Source organism: Gasterosteus aculeatus, chromosome 2 (assembly GCF_964276395.1).
Source record: "Gasterosteus aculeatus chromosome 2, fGasAcu3.hap1.1, whole genome shotgun sequence".
Classification (NCBI taxonomy): Eukaryota; Metazoa; Chordata; class Actinopteri; order Perciformes; family Gasterosteidae; genus Gasterosteus; species Gasterosteus aculeatus.
Window position 1 is genome coordinate 23,209,567 of NC_135689.1, and position 9,763 is coordinate 23,219,329.

At 45.3% G+C, this 9,763-nt stretch overlaps 37 non-coding genes across 37 annotated transcripts; all 37 read left to right on the plus strand.

Annotated features, from left to right (window-relative positions):
• The first annotated feature begins 37 nt into the window (after positions 1 to 37).
• On the plus strand, positions 38 to 156 carry LOC144402754 (5S ribosomal RNA). The gene has a single exon (XR_013464690.1). It is a non-coding gene; the product is annotated as a 5S ribosomal RNA (ribosomal RNA).
• A 117-nt stretch (positions 157 to 273) lies between these two features.
• LOC144402755 (5S ribosomal RNA) lies at positions 274 to 392 on the plus strand. Its single transcript, XR_013464691.1, has one exon. It is a non-coding gene; the product is annotated as a 5S ribosomal RNA (ribosomal RNA).
• Positions 393 to 509: 117 nt separating this feature from the next.
• On the plus strand, positions 510 to 628 carry LOC144402756 (5S ribosomal RNA). Its single transcript, XR_013464692.1, has one exon. It is a non-coding gene; the product is annotated as a 5S ribosomal RNA (ribosomal RNA).
• A 761-nt stretch (positions 629 to 1,389) lies between these two features.
• LOC144402757 (5S ribosomal RNA) lies at positions 1,390 to 1,508 on the plus strand. Its single transcript, XR_013464693.1, has one exon. It is a non-coding gene; the product is annotated as a 5S ribosomal RNA (ribosomal RNA).
• Positions 1,509 to 1,624: 116 nt separating this feature from the next.
• Positions 1,625 to 1,743, plus strand: LOC144402758 (5S ribosomal RNA). The gene has a single exon (XR_013464694.1). It is a non-coding gene; the product is annotated as a 5S ribosomal RNA (ribosomal RNA).
• A 116-nt stretch (positions 1,744 to 1,859) lies between these two features.
• On the plus strand, positions 1,860 to 1,978 carry LOC144402759 (5S ribosomal RNA). The gene has a single exon (XR_013464695.1). It is a non-coding gene; the product is annotated as a 5S ribosomal RNA (ribosomal RNA).
• Positions 1,979 to 2,094: 116 nt separating this feature from the next.
• On the plus strand, positions 2,095 to 2,213 carry LOC144402760 (5S ribosomal RNA). The gene has a single exon (XR_013464696.1). It is a non-coding gene; the product is annotated as a 5S ribosomal RNA (ribosomal RNA).
• Positions 2,214 to 2,330: 117 nt separating this feature from the next.
• LOC144402761 (5S ribosomal RNA) lies at positions 2,331 to 2,449 on the plus strand. The gene has a single exon (XR_013464697.1). It is a non-coding gene; the product is annotated as a 5S ribosomal RNA (ribosomal RNA).
• A 116-nt stretch (positions 2,450 to 2,565) lies between these two features.
• Positions 2,566 to 2,684, plus strand: LOC144402762 (5S ribosomal RNA). Its single transcript, XR_013464698.1, has one exon. It is a non-coding gene; the product is annotated as a 5S ribosomal RNA (ribosomal RNA).
• Positions 2,685 to 2,800: 116 nt separating this feature from the next.
• Positions 2,801 to 2,919, plus strand: LOC144402763 (5S ribosomal RNA). Its single transcript, XR_013464699.1, has one exon. It is a non-coding gene; the product is annotated as a 5S ribosomal RNA (ribosomal RNA).
• A 116-nt stretch (positions 2,920 to 3,035) lies between these two features.
• LOC144402765 (5S ribosomal RNA) lies at positions 3,036 to 3,154 on the plus strand. The gene has a single exon (XR_013464701.1). It is a non-coding gene; the product is annotated as a 5S ribosomal RNA (ribosomal RNA).
• A 116-nt stretch (positions 3,155 to 3,270) lies between these two features.
• On the plus strand, positions 3,271 to 3,389 carry LOC144402766 (5S ribosomal RNA). The gene has a single exon (XR_013464702.1). It is a non-coding gene; the product is annotated as a 5S ribosomal RNA (ribosomal RNA).
• A 117-nt stretch (positions 3,390 to 3,506) lies between these two features.
• On the plus strand, positions 3,507 to 3,625 carry LOC144402767 (5S ribosomal RNA). Its single transcript, XR_013464703.1, has one exon. It is a non-coding gene; the product is annotated as a 5S ribosomal RNA (ribosomal RNA).
• Positions 3,626 to 3,741: 116 nt separating this feature from the next.
• LOC144402768 (5S ribosomal RNA) lies at positions 3,742 to 3,860 on the plus strand. Its single transcript, XR_013464704.1, has one exon. It is a non-coding gene; the product is annotated as a 5S ribosomal RNA (ribosomal RNA).
• A 116-nt stretch (positions 3,861 to 3,976) lies between these two features.
• Positions 3,977 to 4,095, plus strand: LOC144402770 (5S ribosomal RNA). Its single transcript, XR_013464705.1, has one exon. It is a non-coding gene; the product is annotated as a 5S ribosomal RNA (ribosomal RNA).
• Positions 4,096 to 4,212: 117 nt separating this feature from the next.
• Positions 4,213 to 4,331, plus strand: LOC144402771 (5S ribosomal RNA). Its single transcript, XR_013464706.1, has one exon. It is a non-coding gene; the product is annotated as a 5S ribosomal RNA (ribosomal RNA).
• Positions 4,332 to 4,448: 117 nt separating this feature from the next.
• LOC144402772 (5S ribosomal RNA) lies at positions 4,449 to 4,567 on the plus strand. Its single transcript, XR_013464707.1, has one exon. It is a non-coding gene; the product is annotated as a 5S ribosomal RNA (ribosomal RNA).
• Positions 4,568 to 4,684: 117 nt separating this feature from the next.
• Positions 4,685 to 4,803, plus strand: LOC144402773 (5S ribosomal RNA). Its single transcript, XR_013464708.1, has one exon. It is a non-coding gene; the product is annotated as a 5S ribosomal RNA (ribosomal RNA).
• Positions 4,804 to 4,920: 117 nt separating this feature from the next.
• LOC144402774 (5S ribosomal RNA) lies at positions 4,921 to 5,039 on the plus strand. The gene has a single exon (XR_013464709.1). It is a non-coding gene; the product is annotated as a 5S ribosomal RNA (ribosomal RNA).
• Positions 5,040 to 5,155: 116 nt separating this feature from the next.
• Positions 5,156 to 5,274, plus strand: LOC144402775 (5S ribosomal RNA). Its single transcript, XR_013464711.1, has one exon. It is a non-coding gene; the product is annotated as a 5S ribosomal RNA (ribosomal RNA).
• A 117-nt stretch (positions 5,275 to 5,391) lies between these two features.
• Positions 5,392 to 5,510, plus strand: LOC144402777 (5S ribosomal RNA). The gene has a single exon (XR_013464713.1). It is a non-coding gene; the product is annotated as a 5S ribosomal RNA (ribosomal RNA).
• Positions 5,511 to 5,626: 116 nt separating this feature from the next.
• Positions 5,627 to 5,745, plus strand: LOC144402778 (5S ribosomal RNA). The gene has a single exon (XR_013464714.1). It is a non-coding gene; the product is annotated as a 5S ribosomal RNA (ribosomal RNA).
• Positions 5,746 to 5,862: 117 nt separating this feature from the next.
• LOC144402779 (5S ribosomal RNA) lies at positions 5,863 to 5,981 on the plus strand. The gene has a single exon (XR_013464715.1). It is a non-coding gene; the product is annotated as a 5S ribosomal RNA (ribosomal RNA).
• A 117-nt stretch (positions 5,982 to 6,098) lies between these two features.
• LOC144402780 (5S ribosomal RNA) lies at positions 6,099 to 6,217 on the plus strand. The gene has a single exon (XR_013464716.1). It is a non-coding gene; the product is annotated as a 5S ribosomal RNA (ribosomal RNA).
• Positions 6,218 to 6,334: 117 nt separating this feature from the next.
• LOC144402781 (5S ribosomal RNA) lies at positions 6,335 to 6,453 on the plus strand. Its single transcript, XR_013464717.1, has one exon. It is a non-coding gene; the product is annotated as a 5S ribosomal RNA (ribosomal RNA).
• Positions 6,454 to 6,569: 116 nt separating this feature from the next.
• Positions 6,570 to 6,688, plus strand: LOC144402782 (5S ribosomal RNA). Its single transcript, XR_013464718.1, has one exon. It is a non-coding gene; the product is annotated as a 5S ribosomal RNA (ribosomal RNA).
• Positions 6,689 to 6,805: 117 nt separating this feature from the next.
• Positions 6,806 to 6,924, plus strand: LOC144402783 (5S ribosomal RNA). Its single transcript, XR_013464719.1, has one exon. It is a non-coding gene; the product is annotated as a 5S ribosomal RNA (ribosomal RNA).
• A 117-nt stretch (positions 6,925 to 7,041) lies between these two features.
• LOC144402784 (5S ribosomal RNA) lies at positions 7,042 to 7,160 on the plus strand. The gene has a single exon (XR_013464720.1). It is a non-coding gene; the product is annotated as a 5S ribosomal RNA (ribosomal RNA).
• Positions 7,161 to 7,276: 116 nt separating this feature from the next.
• On the plus strand, positions 7,277 to 7,395 carry LOC144402786 (5S ribosomal RNA). Its single transcript, XR_013464721.1, has one exon. It is a non-coding gene; the product is annotated as a 5S ribosomal RNA (ribosomal RNA).
• A 117-nt stretch (positions 7,396 to 7,512) lies between these two features.
• On the plus strand, positions 7,513 to 7,631 carry LOC144402787 (5S ribosomal RNA). The gene has a single exon (XR_013464722.1). It is a non-coding gene; the product is annotated as a 5S ribosomal RNA (ribosomal RNA).
• A 117-nt stretch (positions 7,632 to 7,748) lies between these two features.
• Positions 7,749 to 7,867, plus strand: LOC144402789 (5S ribosomal RNA). The gene has a single exon (XR_013464724.1). It is a non-coding gene; the product is annotated as a 5S ribosomal RNA (ribosomal RNA).
• A 116-nt stretch (positions 7,868 to 7,983) lies between these two features.
• Positions 7,984 to 8,102, plus strand: LOC144402790 (5S ribosomal RNA). Its single transcript, XR_013464725.1, has one exon. It is a non-coding gene; the product is annotated as a 5S ribosomal RNA (ribosomal RNA).
• A 117-nt stretch (positions 8,103 to 8,219) lies between these two features.
• LOC144402791 (5S ribosomal RNA) lies at positions 8,220 to 8,338 on the plus strand. Its single transcript, XR_013464727.1, has one exon. It is a non-coding gene; the product is annotated as a 5S ribosomal RNA (ribosomal RNA).
• A 117-nt stretch (positions 8,339 to 8,455) lies between these two features.
• Positions 8,456 to 8,574, plus strand: LOC144402792 (5S ribosomal RNA). The gene has a single exon (XR_013464728.1). It is a non-coding gene; the product is annotated as a 5S ribosomal RNA (ribosomal RNA).
• A 507-nt stretch (positions 8,575 to 9,081) lies between these two features.
• LOC144402793 (5S ribosomal RNA) lies at positions 9,082 to 9,200 on the plus strand. The gene has a single exon (XR_013464729.1). It is a non-coding gene; the product is annotated as a 5S ribosomal RNA (ribosomal RNA).
• A 116-nt stretch (positions 9,201 to 9,316) lies between these two features.
• Positions 9,317 to 9,435, plus strand: LOC144402794 (5S ribosomal RNA). Its single transcript, XR_013464730.1, has one exon. It is a non-coding gene; the product is annotated as a 5S ribosomal RNA (ribosomal RNA).
• A 116-nt stretch (positions 9,436 to 9,551) lies between these two features.
• On the plus strand, positions 9,552 to 9,670 carry LOC144402795 (5S ribosomal RNA). The gene has a single exon (XR_013464731.1). It is a non-coding gene; the product is annotated as a 5S ribosomal RNA (ribosomal RNA).
• Positions 9,671 to 9,763: the final 93 nt, after the last annotated feature.

Genomic DNA, 9,763 nt, shown 5'->3' on the forward strand with positions numbered 1-9,763 from the left:
GACACATTTTAAAAGATTAGGTAGAGGACATGCAGTTGCTTACGGCCATACCTCTCTGGCTCCGCCTGATCTCGTCTGATCTCAGAAGCTAAGCAGAGTAGGGCCTGGTTAGTACTTGGATGGAAGACCGCCTGGGAATCCCAGGTGCCGTAAGCTTTTTCATTTCTCTCTCTGGAAGAAATTGAGAAGGCATTAGAAAGTGAATCCTTTTTCATTATCAAAACTCCAAAACCTTTGACACATTTTAAAAGATTAGGAAGAGGACATACAGTTGCTTACGGCCATACCTCTCTGGCTCCGCCTGATCTCGTCTGATCTCAGAAGCTAAGCAGAGTAGGGCCTGGTTAGTACTTGGATGGAAGACCGCCTGGGAATCCCAGGTGCCGTAAGCTTTTTCATTTCTCTCTCTGGAAGAAATCGAGAAGGCATTAGAAAGTGACTCCTTTTTCATTATCAAAACTCCAAAACCTTTGACACATTTTAAAAGATTAGGAAGAGGACATACAGTTGCTTACGGCCATACCTCTCTGGCTCCGCCTGATCTCGTCTGATCTCAGAAGCTAAGCAGAGTAGGGCCTGGTTAGTACTTGGATGGAAGACCGCCTGGGAATCCCAGGTGCCGTAAGCTTTTTCAATTCTATCTGTAAAAGACACAGAGAAGGCCTTAGAAAGTGACTCCATTTAATTGTCAAAACTACAAAACCTTTGACACATTTTAAAAGATTAGGTAGAGGACAGGGCGGCACGGTGGCGCGGTGGTTAGCACTGTTGCCTCACAGCAAGAAGGTCCTGGGTTCGATTCTGCCCAGTGGCCTTTCTGTGTGGAGTCTGCATGTTCTCCCCGTGTCTGCGTGGGTTCTCTCCGGGTTCTCCGGCTTCCTCCCACAGTCCAAAGACATGCTCTGGGGATCAGGTTAATTGGGGACTTTAAATTGCCCGTAGTTGTGTGAGTGTGAGTGTGAATGGTTGTGTGTCTCTGTGTTGCCCTGCGATTGGCTGGCGACCAATCCAGGGTGTACCCTGTCTATCGCCCGAAGTTGGCTGGGATGGACTCCAGCCCCCCCGCGACCCTGTGTGCAGGATAAGCGGTTTGACAATGGATGGATGGATGGATGGAGGTAGAGGACATACAGTTGCTTACGGCCATACCTCTCTGGCTCCGCCTGATCTCGTCTGATCTCAGAAGCTAAGCAGAGTAGGGTTAGTTAGTTAGTTAGTTAGTGGTTAGTACTTGGATGGAAGACCGCCTGGGAATCCCAGGTGCCGTAAGCTTTTTCATTTCTCTCTCTGGAAGAAATTGAGAAGGCATTAGAAAGTGAATCCTTTTTCATGATCAAAACTCCAAAACCTTTGACACATTTTAAAATATTAGGAAGAGGACATACAGTTGCTTACGGCCATACCTCTCTGGCTCCGCCTGATCTCGTCTGATCTCAGAAGCTAAGCAGAGTAGGGCCTGGTTAGTACTTGGATGGAAGACCGCCTGGGAATCCCAGGTGCCGTAAGCTTTTTCATTTCTATCTGTAAAAGACACAGAGAAGGCCTTAGAAAGTGACTCCATTTCATTGTCAAAACTACAAAACCTTTGACACATTTTAAAAGATTAGGTAGAGGACATACAGTTGCTTACGGCCATACCTCTCTGGCTCCGCCTGATCTCGTCTGATCTCAGAAGCTAAGCAGAGTAGGGCCTGGTTAGTACTTGGATGGAAGACCGCCTGGGAATCCCAGGTGCCGTAAGCTTTTTCAATTCTATCTGTAAAAGACACAGAGAAGGCCTTAGAAAGTGACTCCATTTAATTGTCAAAACTACAAAACCTTTGACACATTTTAAAAGATTAGGTAGAGGACATACAGTTGCTTACGGCCATACCTCTCTGGCTCCGCCTGATCTCGTCTGATCTCAGAAGCTAAGCAGAGTAGGGCCTGGTTAGTACTTGGATGGAAGACCGCCTGGGAATCCCAGGTGCCGTAAGCTTTTTCAATTCTATCTGTAAAAGACACAGAGAAGGCCTTAGAAAGTGACTCCATTTAATTGTCAAAACTACAAAACCTTTGACACATTTTAAAAGATTAGGTAGAGGACATACAGTTGCTTACGGCCATACCTCTCTGGCTCCGCCTGATCTCGTCTGATCTCAGAAGCTAAGCAGAGTAGGGCCTGGTTAGTACTTGGATGGAAGACCGCCTGGGAATCCCAGGTGCCGTAAGCTTTTTCATTTCTCTCTCTGGAAGAAATTGAGAAGGCATTAGAAAGTGAATCCTTTTTCATGATCAAAACTCCAAAACCTTTGACACATTTTAAAATATTAGGAAGAGGACATACAGTTGCTTACGGCCATACCTCTCTGGCTCCGCCTGATCTCGTCTGATCTCAGAAGCTAAGCAGAGTAGGGCCTGGTTAGTACTTGGATGGAAGACCGCCTGGGAATCCCAGGTGCCGTAAGCTTTTTCATTTCTATCTGTAAAAGACACAGAGAAGGCCTTAGAAAGTGACTCCATTTCATTGTCAAAACTACAAAACCTTTGACACATTTTAAAAGATTAGGTAGAGGACATACAGTTGCTTACGGCCATACCTCTCTGGCTCCGCCTGATCTCGTCTGATCTCAGAAGCTAAGCAGAGTAGGGCCTGGTTAGTACTTGGATGGAAGACCGCCTGGGAATCCCAGGTGCCGTAAGCTTTTTCAATTCTATCTGTAAAAGACACAGAGAAGGCCTTAGAAAGTGACTCCATTTAATTGTCAAAACTACAAAACCTTTGACACATTTTAAAAGATTAGGTAGAGGACATACAGTTGCTTACGGCCATACCTCTCTGGCTCCGCCTGATCTCGTCTGATCTCAGAAGCTAAGCAGAGTAGGGCCTGGTTAGTACTTGGATGGAAGACCGCCTGGGAATCCCAGGTGCCGTAAGCTTTTTCAATTCTATCTGTAAAAGACACAGAGAAGGCCTTAGAAAGTGACTCCATTTAATTGTCAAAACTACAAAACCTTTGACACATTTTAAAAGATTAGGTAGAGGACATACAGTTGCTTACGGCCATACCTCTCTGGCTCCGCCTGATCTCGTCTGATCTCAGAAGCTAAGCAGAGTAGGGCCTGGTTAGTACTTGGATGGAAGACCGCCTGGGAATCCCAGGTGCCGTAAGCTTTTTCAATTCTATTTGTAAAAGACACAGAGAAGGCCTTAGAAAGTGACTCCATTTAATTGTCAAAACTACAAAACCTTTGACACATTTTAAAAGATTAGGTAGAGGACATGCAGTTGCTTACGGCCATACCTCTCTGGCTCCGCCTGATCTCGTCTGATCTCAGAAGCTAAGCAGAGTAGGGCCTGGTTAGTACTTGGATGGAAGACCGCCTGGGAATCCCAGGTGCCGTAAGCTTTTTCATTTCTCTCTCTGGAAGAAATTGAGAAGGCATTAGAAAGTGAATCCTTTTTCATTATCAAAACTCCAAAACCTTTGACACATTTTAAAATATTAGGAAGAGGACATACAGTTGCTTACGGCCATACCTCTCTGGCTCCGCCTGATCTCGTCTGATCTCAGAAGCTAAGCAGAGTAGGGCCTGGTTAGTACTTGGATGGAAGACCGCCTGGGAATCCCAGGTGCCGTAAGCTTTTTCAATTCTATCTGTAAAAGACACAGAGAAGGCCTTAGAAAGTGACTCCATTTAATTGTCAAAACTACAAAACCTTTGACACATTTTAAAAGATTAGGTAGAGGACATACAGTTGCTTACGGCCATACCTCTCTGGCTCCGCCTGATCTCGTCTGATCTCAGAAGCTAAGCAGAGTAGGGCCTGGTTAGTACTTGGATGGAAGACCGCCTGGGAATCCCAGGTGCCGTAAGCTTTTTCAATTCTATCTGTAAAAGACACAGAGAAGGCCTTAGAAAGTGACTCCATTTAATTGTCAAAACTACAAAACCTTTGACACATTTTAAAAGATTAGGTAGAGGACATACAGTTGCTTACGGCCATACCTCTCTGGCTCCGCCTGATCTCGTCTGATCTCAGAAGCTAAGCAGAGTAGGGCCTGGTTAGTACTTGGATGGAAGACCGCCTGGGAATCCCAGGTGCCGTAAGCTTTTTCATTTCTCTCTCTGGAAGAAATTGAGAAGGCATTAGAAAGTGAATCCTTTTTCATTATCAAAACTCCAAAACCTTTGACACATTTTAAAAGATTAGGAAGAGGACATACAGTTGCTTACGGCCATACCTCTCTGGCTCCGCCTGATCTCGTCTGATCTCAGAAGCTAAGCAGAGTAGGGCCTGGTTAGTACTTGGATGGAAGACCGCCTGGGAATCCCAGGTGCCGTAAGCTTTTTCATTTCTCTCTCTGGAAGAAATCGAGAAGGCATTAGAAAGTGACTCCTTTTTCATTATCAAAACTCCAAAACCTTTGACACATTTTAAAAGATTAGGAAGAGGACATACAGTTGCTTACGGCCATACCTCTCTGGCTCCGCCTGATCTCGTCTGATCTCAGAAGCTAAGCAGAGTAGGGCCTGGTTAGTACTTGGATGGAAGACCGCCTGGGAATCCCAGGTGCCGTAAGCTTTTTCATTTCTCTCTCTGGAAGAAATCGAGAAGGCATTAGAAAGTGACTCCTTTTTCATTATCAAAACTCCAAAACCTTTGACACATTTTAAAATATTAGGAAGAGGACATACAGTTGCTTACGGCCATACCTCTCTGGCTCCGCCTGATCTCGTCTGATCTCAGAAGCTAAGCAGAGTAGGGCCTGGTTAGTACTTGGATGGAAGACCGCCTGGGAATCCCAGGTGCCGTAAGCTTTTTCATTTCTCTCTCTGGAAGAAATCGAGAAGGCATTAGAAAGTGACTCCTTTTTCATTATCAAAACTCCAAAACCTTTGACACATTTTAAAAGATTAGGAAGAGGACATACAGTTGCTTACGGCCATACCTCTCTGGCTCCGCCTGATCTCGTCTGATCTCAGAAGCTAAGCAGAGTAGGGCCTGGTTAGTACTTGGATGGAAGACCGCCTGGGAATCCCAGGTGCCGTAAGCTTTTTCAATTCTATTTGTAAAAGACACAGAGAAGGCCTTAGAAAGTGACTCCATTTAATTGTCAAAACTACAAAACCTTTGACACATTTTAAAAGATTAGGTAGAGGACATACAGTTGCTTACGGCCATACCTCTCTGGCTCCGCCTGATCTCGTCTGATCTCAGAAGCTAAGCAGAGTAGGGCCTGGTTAGTACTTGGATGGAAGACCGCCTGGGAATCCCAGGTGCCGTAAGCTTTTTCATTTCTCTCTCTGGAAGAAATTGAGAAGGCATTAGAAAGTGAATCCTTTTTCATTATCAAAACTCCAAAACCTTTGACACATTTTAAAAGATTAGGAAGAGGACATACAGTTGCTTACGGCCATACCTCTCTGGCTCCGCCTGATCTCGTCTGATCTCAGAAGCTAAGCAGAGTAGGGCCTGGTTAGTACTTGGATGGAAGACCGCCTGGGAATCCCAGGTGCCGTAAGCTTTTTCAATTCTATCTGTAAAAGACACAGAGAAGGCCTTAGAAAGTGACTCCATTTAATTGTCAAAACTACAAAACCTTTGACACATTTTAAAAGATTAGGTAGAGGACATACAGTTGCTTACGGCCATACCTCTCTGGCTCCGCCTGATCTCGTCTGATCTCAGAAGCTAAGCAGAGTAGGGCCTGGTTAGTACTTGGATGGAAGACCGCCTGGGAATCCCAGGTGCCGTAAGCTTTTTCATTTCTCTCTCTGGAAGAAATTGAGAAGGCATTAGAAAGTGAATCCTTTTTCATTATCAAAACTCCAAAACCTTTGACACATTTTAAAAGATTAGGAAGAGGACATACAGTTGCTTACGGCCATACCTCTCTGGCTCCGCCTGATCTCGTCTGATCTCAGAAGCTAAGCAGAGTAGGGCCTGGTTAGTACTTGGATGGAAGACCGCCTGGGAATCCCAGGTGCCGTAAGCTTTTTCATTTCTCTCTCTGGAAGAAATCGAGAAGGCATTAGAAAGTGACTCCTTTTTCATTATCAAAACTCCAAAACCTTTGACACATTTTAAAAGATTAGGAAGAGGACATACAGTTGCTTACGGCCATACCTCTCTGGCTCCGCCTGATCTCGTCTGATCTCAGAAGCTAAGCAGAGTAGGGCCTGGTTAGTACTTGGATGGAAGACCGCCTGGGAATCCCAGGTGCCGTAAGCTTTTTCATTTCTCTCTCTGGAAGAAATCGAGAAGGCATTAGAAAGTGACTCCTTTTTCATTATCAAAACTCCAAAACCTTTGACACATTTTAAAAGATTAGGAAGAGGACATACAGTTGCTTACGGCCATACCTCTCTGGCTCCGCCTGATCTCGTCTGATCTCAGAAGCTAAGCAGAGTAGGGCCTGGTTAGTACTTGGATGGAAGACCGCCTGGGAATCCCAGGTGCCGTAAGCTTTTTCAATTCTATTTGTAAAAGACACAGAGAAGGCCTTAGAAAGTGACTCCATTTAATTGTCAAAACTACAAAACCTTTGACACATTTTAAAAGATTAGGTAGAGGACATGCAGTTGCTTACGGCCATACCTCTCTGGCTCCGCCTGATCTCGTCTGATCTCAGAAGCTAAGCAGAGTAGGGCCTGGTTAGTACTTGGATGGAAGACCGCCTGGGAATCCCAGGTGCCGTAAGCTTTTTCATTTCTCTCTCTGGAAGAAATTGAGAAGGCATTAGAAAGTGACTCCTTTTTCATTATCAAAACTCCAAAACCTTTGACACATTTTAAAAGATTAGGAAGAGGACATACAGTTGCTTACGGCCATACCTCTCTGGCTCCGCCTGATCTCGTCTGATCTCAGAAGCTAAGCAGAGTAGGGCCTGGTTAGTACTTGGATGGAAGACCGCCTGGGAATCCCAGGTGCCGTAAGCTTTTTCATTTCTCTCTCTGGAAGAAATCGAGAAGGCATTAGAAAGTGACTCCTTTTTCATTATCAAAACTCCAAAACCTTTGACACATTTTAAAAGATTAGGAAGAGGACATACAGTTGCTTACGGCCATACCTCTCTGGCTCCGCCTGATCTCGTCTGATCTCAGAAGCTAAGCAGAGTAGGGCCTGGTTAGTACTTGGATGGAAGACCGCCTGGGAATCCCAGGTGCCGTAAGCTTTTTCAATTCTATTTGTAAAAGACACAGAGAAGGCCTTAGAAAGTGACTCCATTTAATTGTCAAAACTACAAAACCTTTGACACATTTTAAAAGATTAGGTAGAGGACATGCAGTTGCTTACGGCCATACCTCTCTGGCTCCGCCTGATCTCGTCTGATCTCAGAAGCTAAGCAGAGTAGGGCCTGGTTAGTACTTGGATGGAAGACCGCCTGGGAATCCCAGGTGCCGTAAGCTTTTTCATTTCTCTCTCTGGAAGAAATTGAGAAGGCATTAGAAAGTGAATCCTTTTTCATTATCAAAACTCCAAAACCTTTGACACATTTTAAAATATTAGGAAGAGGACATACAGTTGCTTACGGCCATACCTCTCTGGCTCCGCCTGATCTCGTCTGATCTCAGAAGCTAAGCAGAGTAGGGCCTGGTTAGTACTTGGATGGAAGACCGCCTGGGAATCCCAGGTGCCGTAAGCTTTTTCATTTCTCTCTCTGGAAGAAATCGAGAAGGCATTAGAAAGTGACTCCTTTTTCATTATCAAAACTCCAAAACCTTTGACACATTTTAAAAGATTAGGAAGAGGACATACAGTTGCTTACGGCCATACCTCTCTGGCTCCGCCTGATCTCGTCTGATCTCAGAAGCTAAGCAGAGTAGGGCCTGGTTAGTACTTGGATGGAAGACCGCCTGGGAATCCCAGGTGCCGTAAGCTTTTTCAATTCTATTTGTAAAAGACACAGAGAAGGCCTTAGAAAGTGACTCCATTTAATTGTCAAAACTACAAAACCTTTGACACATTTTAAAAGATTAGGTAGAGGACATGCAGTTGCTTACGGCCATACCTCTCTGGCTCCGCCTGATCTCGTCTGATCTCAGAAGCTAAGCAGAGTAGGGCCTGGTTAGTACTTGGATGGAAGACCGCCTGGGAATCCCAGGTGCCGTAAGCTTTTTCATTTCTCTCTCTGGAAGAAATTGAGAAGGCATTAGAAAGTGAATCCTTTTTCATTATCAAAACTCCAAAACCTTTGACACATTTTAAAATATTAGGAAGAGGACATACAGTTGCTTACGGCCATACCTCTCTGGCTCCGCCTGATCTCGTCTGATCTCAGAAGCTAAGCAGAGTAGGGCCTGGTTAGTACTTGGATGGAAGACCGCCTGGGAATCCCAGGTGCCGTAAGCTTTTTCATTTCTCTCTCTGGAAGAAATCGAGAAGGCATTAGAAAGTGACTCCTTTTTCATTATCAAAACTCCAAAACCTTTGACACATTTTAAAAGATTAGGAAGAGGACATACAGTTGCTTACGGCCATACCTCTCTGGCTCCGCCTGATCTCGTCTGATCTCAGAAGCTAAGCAGAGTAGGGCCTGGTTAGTACTTGGATGGAAGACCGCCTGGGAATCCCAGGTGCCGTAAGCTTTTTCAATTCTATCTGTAAAAGACACAGAGAAGGCCTTAGAAAGTGACTCCATTTAATTGTCAAAACTACAAAACCTTTGACACATTTTAAAAGATTAGGTAGAGGACAGGGCGGCACGGTGGCGCGGTGGTTAGCACTGTTGCCTCACAGCAAGAAGGTCCTGGGTTCGATTCTGCCCAGTGGCCTTTCTGTGTGGAGTCTGCATGTTCTCCCCGTGTCTGCGTGGGTTCTCTCCGGGTTCTCCGGCTTCCTCCCACAGTCCAAAGACATGCTCTGGGGATCAGGTTAATTGGGGACTTTAAATTGCCCGTAGTTGTGTGAGTGTGAGTGTGAATGGTTGTGTGTCTCTGTGTTGCCCTGCGATTGGCTGGCGACCAATCCAGGGTGTACCCTGTCTATCGCCCGAAGTTGGCTGGGATGGACTCCAGCCCCCCCGCGACCCTGTGTGCAGGATAAGCGGTTTGACAATGGATGGATGGATGGATGGAGGTAGAGGACATACAGTTGCTTACGGCCATACCTCTCTGGCTCCGCCTGATCTCGTCTGATCTCAGAAGCTAAGCAGAGTAGGGCCTGGTTAGTACTTGGATGGAAGACCGCCTGGGAATCCCAGGTGCCGTAAGCTTTTTCAATTCTATCTGTAAAAGACACAGAGAAGGCCTTAGAAAGTGACTCCATTTAATTGTCAAAACTACAAAACCTTTGACACATTTTAAAAGATTAGGTAGAGGACATACAGTTGCTTACGGCCATACCTCTCTGGCTCCGCCTGATCTCGTCTGATCTCAGAAGCTAAGCAGAGTAGGGCCTGGTTAGTACTTGGATGGAAGACCGCCTGGGAATCCCAGGTGCCGTAAGCTTTTTCAATTCTATCTGTAAAAGACACAGAGAAGGCCTTAGAAAGTGACTCCATTTAATTGTCAAAACTACAAAACCTTTGACACATTTTAAAAGATTAGGTAGAGGACATACAGTTGCTTACGGCCATACCTCTCTGGCTCCGCCTGATCTCGTCTGATCTCAGAAGCTAAGCAGAGTAGGGCCTGGTTAGTACTTGGATGGAAGACCGCCTGGGAATCCCAGGTGCCGTAAGCTTTTTCAATTCTATTTGTAAAAGACACAGAGAAGGCCTTAGAAAGTGACTCCATTTAATTGTCAAAACTACAAAACCTTTGACACATTTTAAAA